This window comes from Anopheles maculipalpis, chromosome X (genome assembly GCF_943734695.1).
Source record: "Anopheles maculipalpis chromosome X, idAnoMacuDA_375_x, whole genome shotgun sequence".
NCBI lineage: Eukaryota > Metazoa > Arthropoda > Insecta > Diptera > Culicidae > Anopheles > Anopheles maculipalpis.
Window position 1 is genome coordinate 1,372,476 of NC_064870.1, and position 12,550 is coordinate 1,385,025.

Consider the following 12,550-nt stretch of genomic DNA (forward strand, 5'->3'; position numbering starts at 1 on the left):
AGCGCAAAAATGTATGCTCGTTCATCCGAAGTTATACACCATGTGGCAACATAATTTTGCTGTGTCTGTTGAGAGAGCGTGAGAGGAGGGAAAGGAAGGGTGCGCGAAATGGGCGGCATGGTGCACCCTTTACGGATTTTCCTTTAATTAGTGGTGGTTTTATTTACAGGTACATTTAAATGCGATATTTTGGAGAGCAGGTGCGAGCTATTGTTGCATATTTTATTATAGAGATAGGCTGAATATTTTACTTCACAAAAAGGCAAAGGTTTGAGAAGATATTTTCTTGGATAGAGTGGATGGTGTTTCGAGAAAAAATCAGAATCTATCAAACGAAGCACCTACGCTTTTTGTATATTAAATTAAGCATGATGTAGGCCAGGTGATGTAGGCGACATCGGCGCCGGTCTTCACGCGGCAGGATCGGTGTACAAATCCCATTCGGACCGTTCCGCTATACCTGAGGACTCTTACTATCCAACCACCATGGTATCAGCAAGTATAGTGAGCCATTCGATGACCGGCATGTGCTATAGAAGCTCGTTAAGCCAAAGAGTAGAAGTAGTTTAAACAATAAATTGCATACCTTTAGGCGCTCTCAGATTAAGCAGACGATGATTTACGAAATAAATTTTTCGTATTAAGAACGACCGATTTTAATAAATTTACCCGTAGATTTCACTCTTGTGATTATTGAGTAATTTAACAATAATAATTTAATGCTTTATCAAATAACTAGAAAGGTTAAACTGCTACAACAGCATATAATATAATAAGGAATAATATAATATAATAACAGCATATAATAATAAAGAAGGCTTTTTAACATTACAAACGCTACAGTACGTTGGTTGCTTTCTTCGCTGCTAAAAGCACTTATTTTTGCCAGTGCAGAAAAGATGCAAAAGAAAAAAACACGCCCGCACACAAACACACACACACACAGAGGAAAGAGCATTCCTTTAGAGAGCAAGACGCCAAAGAATGAGCGAACATAAGACAAGGATTATAGAAGTAATTTACTTACGCTAAGAATCATAAATCCCCACTGCACTCGACCCCAAAAGAATTGGACCGACCCACCAACAAAAAAAAAAAACCCCGCGCCAACCCAAACCCGGGATTGTGGATTGAAATAAAGTTGTTTTGGAGTGGCCCATAACGCGATTTGTGCCAACATCAAGATTCCATTAAGAGCCAGACGTGTTCCACTGTGTAAATTAGAGTTTTTGCCTGCCTTGTTTTTATTTCTCGTCCCATTTCACGCGCACACCGTGCGAATGGGGCGGTAGGGGGTGCAAGCTGGAAGCCCCGGCGGAGGCACACGCGAAAGATGGACCACATCTTATTGGCTCACGGTTTGATCACGTACTGTTTGCACGAGTCACGTGTACATCATCCAATTCCGGGGTTGGCCCTATCATGGCGGTGTTGATGCTGTCTGACCGAAACCCGCCGGAGGTGCGGGTAAAATGCAACGGGACGGGTGGCTACCGTTGCCCATAAATACTGTCTGCTGATGTGATGCCCGAGGTTTGCCATTACTAATCGGTGTCGGAGGTACGCTTCCTGGGTGGTGGGTGAAACACCCAAGAGCAAGAAGAAGGAAAGTGTGACAGCATAGGAAAATTCGTGTTGCAACACGTGCCCGTCATGCGCTTCGGCAGCCGGCTTGTCGGGGCCGTCCGTGTGTTACACGTTAACCATTTTTAAATTGATTTTCACTTCTCGAGCGAATCATACCGGGGGCAACTGTGATTGCTTGATTGCAGGAGCAGCAGCAACATTACACACATATTACATTTAATTGGGTTTTTTTTCCTTCCGGCACTCGGTAATATGGGCATATCATTGCAGTGTAGGAAAATGATCCTAATCGCATTTGGCAGTGTATTTAGCAATCTCACGCATCATCAAATCAACAGAAATTTATGGATATCCTGTTATTGTCAAACTTACGATTAACTCAAGGGATGATCCAGGTGAAATTTTATCAAGAGCCTATCGAAAAGGAAGAATTCAGGCACTATTCACCTATGGAATTAAGCCCAGATAAAGAATCAACAGAAAATATAGAATACAGAATCCTGATCTTGACAAATGAAGCTGATAACAGTTGTTTGAGGCAATGCTATGTATCAGCAGGATTGAGCATGTGGTGCTAAGACCTCAGATTGCAGATTAACTCCATTATCTTGGACATCAACTAGAAAAAAAAAAAAAACCATTTTTGTTTTAAATACGCATGCGAAGTAATTAGCTACAAGAAGCTTTTATATAAGCAGATGATGAGCGAACAACGAGGCATCGTACGCACAAATATCTCAAGGATTTTTAAGGATTTCGAGAAATTGCACGGAGTCATGCGCGCACCCTTTATACGCTAGAAAATCTAGGAAAACGGCTCAAACGTCTCTTTTGCCTTCATTTGACGTTCAGTACAAATGATGCTAATTGTAAAAACACACAGAATATACCCGTAAACTTGTAGCAAATAGGTTGTAAAACCATGGAATTGGCTTACGATGATCTCAAGCGCTCACTCGGGCTCTCAGTCTTTTCCCAGCAGCGGATGCCTTATCTGGGTAATCCAAAACTTATCATGTTCACATCCGAAAAAGGCATCACAGAGAAGCGCGCCATGGAAGGGGGAGGGATGGGAGCAGGGATGGGGGAAAAACAATATTTTCATAATATTTAGCAATTCCCTGGTGGCGGACGCGGCCGTGCGGATAATACAGCCCAATATGCCCACTGTCAAATTTAACCAAAGTGAAAGATAAACACATTCTGACAGGACGTAGAAACGTTTACGAGGGGACGCTAGAGGGACGTAGTGAGCGTGTACGCGCATGATTTTTCGGGTCACGTGCGACGTCTATAATGTTGTTTGAAATAATTTTTCACACGAATGATTTGAAACCGTTTTGACACTAGGTTTGGTGTGTGTGTGTGTGTACGTGTCTATGTGGGGGATGTGCATCCGTTTAGAAGCGCAAGGCACAACTGCACGCAATGACAATCGATCAAGGTTTGTTTTTCAAACCGTTTTTTTTTTGTCTTTTGTCATCAACCCTCCATTATAAAGAGATTATCCTTGGATAACAAAACGAAACTGGAGCAACAGTTTGCTTACAATTACGGGTTGAAGTTTCGTGAAATGGTGTTGAGTAGAGAAAACTGTCTCGTCTACATATCATACGGAGAAAGTACAAGTTGAATGAATGCTTTTGATGGAAAAGTTGTCCTTTTTTTACCTCCAAATCTCGTTCGCCATTAGTCTGTCTAATTGTAGCTAGCGTATGTACAACCGTTTACACACCAATTCCTTCCCGCAGCACAATACATCCTATATCCTATATAAACACAGGAAGGAGGCGTTTTCCGATTACCAGCCACCAAATGTCCCTGCTACGCCCTTTTCGCACCTACAAGACACCAGTCGACACGTGCAAATCTATCAAAGTGGCAGATTTAAATTAGCTGAAATTGAAAAGTAAACATTCAGCATCCAGAAGCAAGCTGGATGCGTACGTGGTGCACAAGATGAGAGTTACCACACTTCATCAATCGCAAAACGGAAGCAAAACAGTACGGGGGAAATGCGGGGGAGTGAGCGTGGCACACAAAAGGGAAAAAGGAAACTTGCGTGGATGTGTGTTTTTGTATTATCTTTGTAGTATTTGCTGTAGGCGATATCTGATTGAAAACTAACCTGAAACACCGACAGCCACACACACACACACACACATCGAGTCCCGGACGTTGTCAAATTGGCCGGCACGTGCACGTGGCCAAGCAAGCTTGGGAAGACCAGTGACGAGGACGTGTGCAGTGGGTGCACAACAAAGGGGTAAAGAACAAAAAGGGGTGCTTTGTTAGACACCTAGCGAGACAATACGAACAGCAACATCCGCAGGCTAATCCTGGATGACAGAGAGATGCTTCCCTGGTTGCTACACACGAGGCCCGAAACGTACCGGGCAGCCCGGCCATGGGGCTGATGGGGTCCATCAGGTAGTAAAAATAAGAAAGTAATCAGCCACGGTTGGGGGTGTCGGGAGATGCAGACACTGCTGCTGCTGTGCTGATAGATTTGTTCGCTTAACAGTGATGACAGGACAGAATGTGCATTATTTGGCACGTGAAGCGTTTGAAAAACGGCTTTTGATTGTTGAGAGAGTGCGAGCAGCGAGCGAGATGAGTGCGAACGGGGTTTTAAAGCGCAGACAGCAGTGTGGTGAAGCTTATATAGAGGTTTTGATTGTACGGAGGTACAGTTTGCTCGTTGGTGTACTTGGTAAGAGCGCACCTCCACTATATAGACGCGCGCGATGGATCGAAGGTTCGAATCTCAAATTCTCATTCTCTTAATCTTAATATCATGGACAGATGATTCGCTCCAAAAAGAGTAAGAATGGTTCATTTGCGGATTCGGTCATGTGCTCTCAATTCTGAGCAAGGATCAATAAAAGAAGATGAATTTTGATCACTGATTCTACACACAATCTCAAACGGAAAGTGGTTTATTGTGATATTCAGATTTTTTATTCATGCCTGTAAGGGATATTCCTTCCGAAATAATCAAAGTCCCCTGCCCGATTTGCTCCTCCGATGAGCTTCGCGGCTTCGATCTCTCCCCAGCGTTCCAGTAAGGCAGATTATCATCTGGAATCTTCACGACTACCTGCGCAGTTGGTTCGCCGAAGATATTGGTTCGCCGAGCTGATAGCACGTTGTTGTTCCTTTTGCGTCGCATAAGAGTCCTCATCGCGGACTTTTCGACTCGATTCAGCACGTCACAAAGGTGATGTTTTGAATCTTAAGAAAACCAAACGGTAAACGTGCACACCAAAAATCATTTTTGGAGCTGAAGACCAGGATGTTGAAGGAAGTTTGAAAGACAATTATTTGCTTCATGAGTAAGAGATTAATTCTTCCTTAGCAGTACAGCAAGGGCGTTCTGATTGAACAAATCTTCTTTCTGAGGATTGATCAGAGCCGTTCGCCTTACGTGAATGATGGGATTTAAGGTGGCTGTGTTTTTAAAACTTGATGGATGACTGCCAATAATCGACCAAGAAAATCACTAATGCTAATACGCCTGCGATGACCTGAGGCTTCATTCGCCTCGCCAAGTTCCGTATTCGGAAGGATCCGCACAACTTCTCAATGCCCTGAAAGGCTAACCATAAAGTTTGTATTAGAAAATAAATAAAATCCTTTTCGAATTCCAGCAGCATACGGGACTAGCTCTATTATTGACACGATTAAATTTAACTGCCAATAATATATTTATCTAGCAGCATATTCAACGAGCTAAGAAAGAAACGTTGCAAAGCTCGCACAGCTTAACATCCCTCTCCCATAAACATTACACAATTGTGCTGTGTTTACATAACATAACAGCAAAACAAAACAAAACAAAACCCACCACGAGGCTAACGTAAAATATGTTTAAACGTAACGTACGGTTCGCGGCTTACAAGAGGCGTGACTGGCAAAATCTACCCGAAGTCGAAGTCTTTCGCAGCGCAACGGTGCTGCCGCAAAAGGCTAATAAAAACCGAACAAACAGCCTGCATGGGCAAACATACGGATGTCCCCTGTTTTGGCTGCGAGGGCTGCAAATGAGTCCGCTGCACAGAGATTTATCAAAAAAGATCGAGGAGGCAAACGGCGAAAACGGGGCACAGGGCACAACAGAGGAAGCTTGCCCGCTTTTCATCGGGCGGACCACAAACTGCACAACGGTTGAGAGGTGTGCGCTAAAGGTGTATCCGGAGGATGCTTTCATCCTGCGCACGACGTTTTGATAGCATCAAAACGCGGTGGGCCACTCGGATAGAGCAAATACAATGCACAGAGGCACAAAAGACGGGATCGATTGCGGGTCCTGGCCCCTGAATGTAGGCCTCACGCAAACACAAAGGACCCCGAATACTGCGGACTCTCCGGTTATTATGACAAAAGGTTTCGGGGATGTGGATTTTTTTGTTGTTGCTTCTGTCTCCTGAAGGGCAAAAGTAAATCCACCTATGCGCCTAAAGTCGATTCGAATGAACAATAATGGACAGTGGGGTGTGTGATTGTGTGTGTGTGTGAGATAAACACTGAAGGGGTGCATACAGTAGGGCTGGCTGGAGGGAAATGCCTAGGCGCATCATTTATCATCGGCCACACGATATAAACAAACAAATATAGGAACGATTGTGGAATGTTGTGGTTCCGAGAGTACTGGCCAACTTCACGGTAGCGGAAGTTTGCACTCCGCTGCTTCCGTTATCGTCCCTCCCGGTGTCCGGATACTGCCCATACCCCTAATGTGTGGTTTTGTTGGACAGTGGTGGATGTGATTCCGGGAGTGGCGCATAGCAGCCAAGATAGAGTAGAAGGTAAGGTTAGCATCATAAATAATGACTTTTATGATCGCAAACTACCATAAGAGTCAAATAAATTAATATATATGCACACACACACGCACACAGCGTGCCATAGGGCAGGGCTGCGTGTTGGGCAAATCATCCTCATGAGCAGCATCCTATCGATGGACAAAAGTTTTTGGCCGACAAAAAGCGACGATAAAATGATAATGCTGCTGACGATCCAGTGCTAAGTTAGTCATGATTCGGGGTGAAAGAAGTTGTGATGGATGCTTTTGCAGACGGATTGGGTACTTTAAAAACTCTTGCGCCACTGCTTTCCTGCTCTTTAACGTCGGGAAGCAGGGACACAGTTTCAAGAAAGGTGGTTTCAATGATCATAAAAGAACTCGGAACTTGGATAGTGCTAAATATTTAAGACTCGTTTGCAATAATGAATGGGGCTAGATGCAGTTGGTAGTTCCATCCGTGGTCTCCTTGAGCCGTCTAATGTTTTGGTAAGATATTAGATGGCAGGCATGACCTTACGGGTCGGAGAAGAATGCTAGGATGTTGCGAGCTTTAGCAGCACGCTGAGTGAGCGGCCGCGGAGAGCTTCAAGCTGACAAGACAAACCCCAGACCCACAAATATCCTTCCCCTGGTCTAGAAATTCGATGTAATAGGGTCCTCAACATTTATTCTACTTGGGATCTTCTGGTCCAATACTCTACTCAGGGACTAGAGACTTAAAGTCGTCCAAATAAAATCTCAATTTTGCTGTTAATGCAAGTAGTAAATCAAGTAAAGATAGCTACAAAAGCATCATCTATCATTACTGCAATCTTCTCAATAAAATAAGACATACTCAAAACTCTTGCTAAGGTCGAAATTCGGGTCAGTTACTTACAATTTGGAGAAATCCTTAAAACTGCTAGTGTACTGTAAATCTTTGTAGCCTACATTACTGATAATTGCGAGCAGGGCGGCCAGATGGCGGGCAGGCCACACAGTGGCGCCGGTCTTTACATGGATGGACCGGTGTTCAAATACCATCACGGACAGTTCCCTCATTTCTTCTTCTTGGCGTAACGACCTCTAAGGTCATGCCGGCCATCGAAATGACTTTCTAGACTGCCGATACCACGTAGTTGGTTAGTCAGTCCCCACTACGGGGGGACGGTCCGCATGGGATTTGAACCCCGGTACTGTCGTTTGAAGACCGGGGCCGCTGTCGCCTATACCACCGGGCCGGCCGCCCCAATGCCTCATTTAAAAAGTTTAAAAAGAAGTTGTGATGGAATTATCTCAACAAATAATATTAAACGAATAACAGCCTGTGATTTCGCTACTGTTTCCTGCTCGCTGCTGACAAGCGCCGCATGCGATTATCCTTTCCGTTCATCTGGATGTACTTGCTCAGGTTAGAAATTATTGTACGGATTACTAGGCCCGCCCCATACAGTAGCTTAAAGCTTAACGACATCCTAGATCTAGGTCAAAACTGTGTCTGGTTTCCAAGCTTGTTCGGTAGAACAAGCTTCTCTCCCCGCAAACCCTAAAGACTTGCAGGTTGGATGATGATGATGCTCGGGGTATATGAGGAGGACCCGAAATCAATTCACGAAATGCTCTTTCCCGCCAGCCACCAACAAAACGCAGGACGCTAAGCCCTAGACACGCATGAGCTTGAATAGATAAGATAAAAAAAATGGCACAAGCAGACTTCAAGCGAATTTCAATACTAATTTGACAGTTGTGCGACTAAGAACTTGGCTCTGGAGCATATCTTTGTGATGTGGGATTTAAAATTTATTCTTCACTTTGCCAAGATGGTTGCAGGACTCATAACACTATTTCCTTTACGATTTCTAATGCGCTGATGAGCAACGCTACGGCAACCGTAAAGCATTTTTGTTACATTTTATTCGCAGCAAACCTTCAGGCTAAAATCGTGGCCATAGCACTATCACGCTTTCTCCACATTGTTGATTGTTGGACATGGTCGAGTTTACAAGTTCGTAAAGTAAATGTAGCAACAAACTAGCAAACTGTGTACAATTTAATGTATACGTGGCGTAGCAGTCGACCTATCCATCCTGAAACTACGGCACTAAGACACCCATGGGGCAACAAAAAAAGAAGAAGAAAAAACGCACACACACAGTGTTTGCGCTTGGTAGATCTGTCTTGAGTGGTGCTTCTATCGATCAAATTTGTATTGCCATTCTTTACGGGCGCTCGTTTTCCTTTCCCTGCTCTTGCTGTTTGGGTTGTTTTTGGTTCATTTCTTACCCTCCTTCGCTCCATTCTGCCCCATCCCTATCCGCAACCCGCCAAGACCATTTCAGGGAGGTTCGTCTATGAGGCACGGTCGCGCGACTCGGTTCGGCAGAGTTCATGGAAGAGCTATAATTTGAGTATGCACCCTTCGGCATCCGGATGTTCGGGCGAAAGCAGTGCCGCCGCTCACTCGGGAGGGTGGGCAGTACACCACACATGCAATTACCGGGCACCGAGAAGCCGAAACCGCGCCAGGATCTATATATATCATGGGACGCACAGATTATGTCGAGCGGGCTCCATAATCAGTGGTACCACACCAGTGTGTGCGGCGAGCGCATACGTTGCAGCCGGTGGGGAGGGCGGAGCTAATGCTCACGACGCCTCCTCCAGGCGAACGGGGAAGGGCGCAGTAGCTCCGCCCATACCCCATTTACCGGCAGCGGATTCCGTTCACTGATTTTCACGCTTTTGTTTTGCTCTGTTTTGCAGTTGTTGTGCTTTGTTTATGTTTTTCTTCCTTTCCGTTGCTTCATGTTTTGTGTTTTTCTTTCTATTTCTATTTGTTACATCTTCGCTAACGTTTATCTAATTTTGTTTTGTGAGTTTTATGTTGTATTTTAAATTAATTTTTCTCTTAAGATCCCTTTTTCTTTGCTGGCGGCCTTTTTTGTGTCTTGTACGTGTGCTTGGCCTGTTTATCAAATCAAGAGATGCTCTTCTTTCCCCTTGGAAGAACCCTTTTTATACCATCTAGCAAAAAAAAAAAACCAAAGCAAAAAGTACTTAAATTTCTGCGAGAGGAAGAAAAAATCCCCCAAACACAACACATGGAACGGAAATTCCAATTCAATCTTCCTCCTGCGCACAGGTAAGCCCGCCGTAAATTGCTTCCTTTTTGCTTACCTGTGCACTGGGGCTACCGTACGGTGTGCCGCAAATGCATGCAAGTGATTGGGAACGGCTCAACGTCGAACGTGGCTACAGTACATGGTGCTGGCTAAGTAAATCAAAACTCTATCCCATATCCAATATTTATCTTCTGCAGCCAGTTTTCACACGAGCGCCAACGGGACACCTGACGCGGAAGTGTGCCAGGAAGTAACCGTTAAGGGCAGATTGATAATGTGAACGTCTTACGTTGCGCTGATCTGCCTCGATGCGTGTAGCGAACGAGGACAGAATGTGCCTAAGAAGCACACGGCAAAGTCAAAGGTGGTAAAATGAAATTATTTAAATTGAAAGCTGAACAAGGATGCGGCAAGATTGAGTTTGATAAGAGCTGGGAATTTTGTTAAAATAATTCACAAGAAACTACGCAATACAAGGAAGAAAAAATGGCCTACTGAAGAAGGGAAAATCCTCCACTAATATTCCAAAAAAAAAAAAATGCTTTCTTCACATCCTCGCGCGCGCGTGCTTTATACATGATAAATGTACTAGAAATATAAATATAAGCACAGCACACAACATACCTCTATACGGAGCGCCTTTTTGTGTGTTCTCTCTCGCTAGTAAAAGACGAAACGTGTGCGTGTAACGAATGTAGTCAGCGGTGCCTGCAAATAAAGAAAACAAGAAAAAGGTAGCTTGAATTTTTGCGGTAAATTATTGAGCATAACTAACCTACGCTTCGAAGTGTTCTTCTTCTTCCCTCCCAGCTCTCCTCCTTCTCCTTTCCCTTAACTCCATCACTCCTAACCACGTGCAGTTGACGGTTTTTTTTCGCAGTTCTTACTTCTACGGCACAACATGTCGCGTGCCTTAGTAAGCATCTTAAGTAACAAGAGCACGTGAATGTGTGTGTGTGTGTGTGTATGTGCGGAGGGGTGGTTCAGCATCTTTATCTGTCTGGTGGAGGATCTTTGCCAAAGCCATTAACTACTGAGCAGGATAGAATCAGTGGTGCGAGTGTCTAAATGCGCACCCGAAAGCGCTATAAACTATGCCGCGAAAGGCAAGATCAAGCGAACGTCAAAACAATGCCGGCCAGCACCATAACCCATTCAGAAGTTGTGGGCAGAGAAGTGGCCGCTAGGGGTGGCTTACAGAGGGCCGGGGGAGGAGGGGGGGGGGGAAGAGTTCTCGAATAGGGAAATGTAAGCCAAACACACAGAGCATTGTTTTCAGCTCTTCCCGTTGGGTGGTTGCGAGACAGAAAAAGACAGAGAAAAAGGACGATGGAAAAGCATGCTGTGTTTCACACGCAAAGTACAGTGTATGGCTGTGGAAAAGCGCAAGTGTACAGCCCCAAAGAGGGCAAGAGGGTTTCAGTGTTTTCCCACCCTGAACACTGATGGGCGTTGTTTGTGCGTTTTCTTTTTTCTCCTGTACCCGGAATGGACCAATTGCAGTCTCCCCGCATGGTTGTGCGACGGTGTGCGAGAGAACGAGAGCGAGAGAGAAGGAGGAAGGGCTAAAAAGAGAGAGAGATTGAAGCTGCAGCCATCCTGTATAAGGGCCAGTAGCTAGTAGTGCCTTCTCGTTCGCACTCGAGTGTTTTCTTTTGCTTTCTCTCACACCCTTCAACGGGTAGCGAGAGAGAGAAAGAGCGCTAAAGGGTAGCAAGCAGTGCCGCACAACAAGAAGCTACCAAGAGAGTATCGTCGTCTCCTTCCGATTTACCCGGCTCTACCAATAAACGGCATATGGTGGGCGCTTGGTTTGATGTCTCCTGCTACGCGCGTTGCCTACGGCATTGCTACACCGTGCCCATAATACACACATGCACCGTATAATTCGTCCCGTTTGGTTGGGTCTCGTCGGTGCTTGATCTATCGTTACGCTTCATACGTGTCGACGTACGCCAGCCGGACCGCTGCTCTGCTTAACCGAGGAAGAGCCGTTTTAGCCGAGACACCAAAAGCCTACCTTTTTAAAGTCAAACGCAACCGTCAAAGTCACCATCAAAAACCCCCAGTGCATAGGGAGAGTGTGTCCACAAACCCCGTCAAGTGTTTGCCGGTGCGGTGTGTGCGTATTTTTACACTGCCTGCGGCGCTACGACTTTCTTTCGGGGCCCGCTGGGCGGCTTTTCTTTAGCCCTCCTCGTTGTGATTAAGTGAAGTTTTCCGCCAATTGTTTGTATGTTGCCTGTGTGAAGAAGTGACAACCCCCCCTACGCACCTGCACAAGCTGCACGGTAATAACGAATAAGGCAGGCCCAAAAAAAACAGTATTAAGTTGTATTGAAGTGATCGAAAAGTGTGCGCATTAAGGCGCTTAGTAAGCTGCATCCAGCAAACGGCTCAGCAGCACTGGAAGAAGACTGATAGCAGAATAACAGAAGCCATGCGCAACGTAAACAAACCACACCGAACACAACCGTAGGCGAAGTAAGTGTTCTCGACTCCGAAGGGTTTGCCGAAAATCTTCGCGCCATCAAGGTAGAATCAGCTCAGCTACTGTACAAATATTTTGCTGTCAAAGGGGGTTTTTTTTTGGTAAAGAGATCTTGCGAAAATATTGCCCGGAAAAACGAGTATACGAGTGATATTATGCGCCAGACGGCAGGATAACCATTACCACCACCTTAGACGACATCGATCAATGATCAACAAAAGAGGGACGAAAACTGATGACGAAGTCTTGCTGGATTATTTGAGCTGTTTTGTAGGAAATCGATGTTTCTATCTTTTCTTATCATCAAAGAGTTCATCAAGAGGGGTTTTTTGGTTTAAAGACAGGTCATACGGGAAGATAGAAACCCTTGGGAGATCCTTGAAGCATATACTAGTGTCCTAAATTCACATTCTTGATCTCAATTCGCAAGGATCTTAAGTAGCTTTTTACATAGACAGTATCAAGAGCTTCCAATAAATAGTTGCCACCTTAGATAACGTTTATCCAGACTAAGTGAATCGGTAGGGATCCGAGTCTTCTAACTACTGGTGAAATTCAGCTTTC

The 12,550-nt window shown here is 44.9% G+C and overlaps 1 protein-coding gene across 1 annotated transcript in view; it reads right to left on the minus strand.

Annotated features, from left to right (window-relative positions):
* Nucleotides 1-12,550, minus strand: part of LOC126568277 (armadillo segment polarity protein) — a 369,973-nt gene that overhangs the window by 285,798 nt on the left and 71,625 nt on the right. The gene's annotated exons all lie outside the window — the stretch shown is intronic.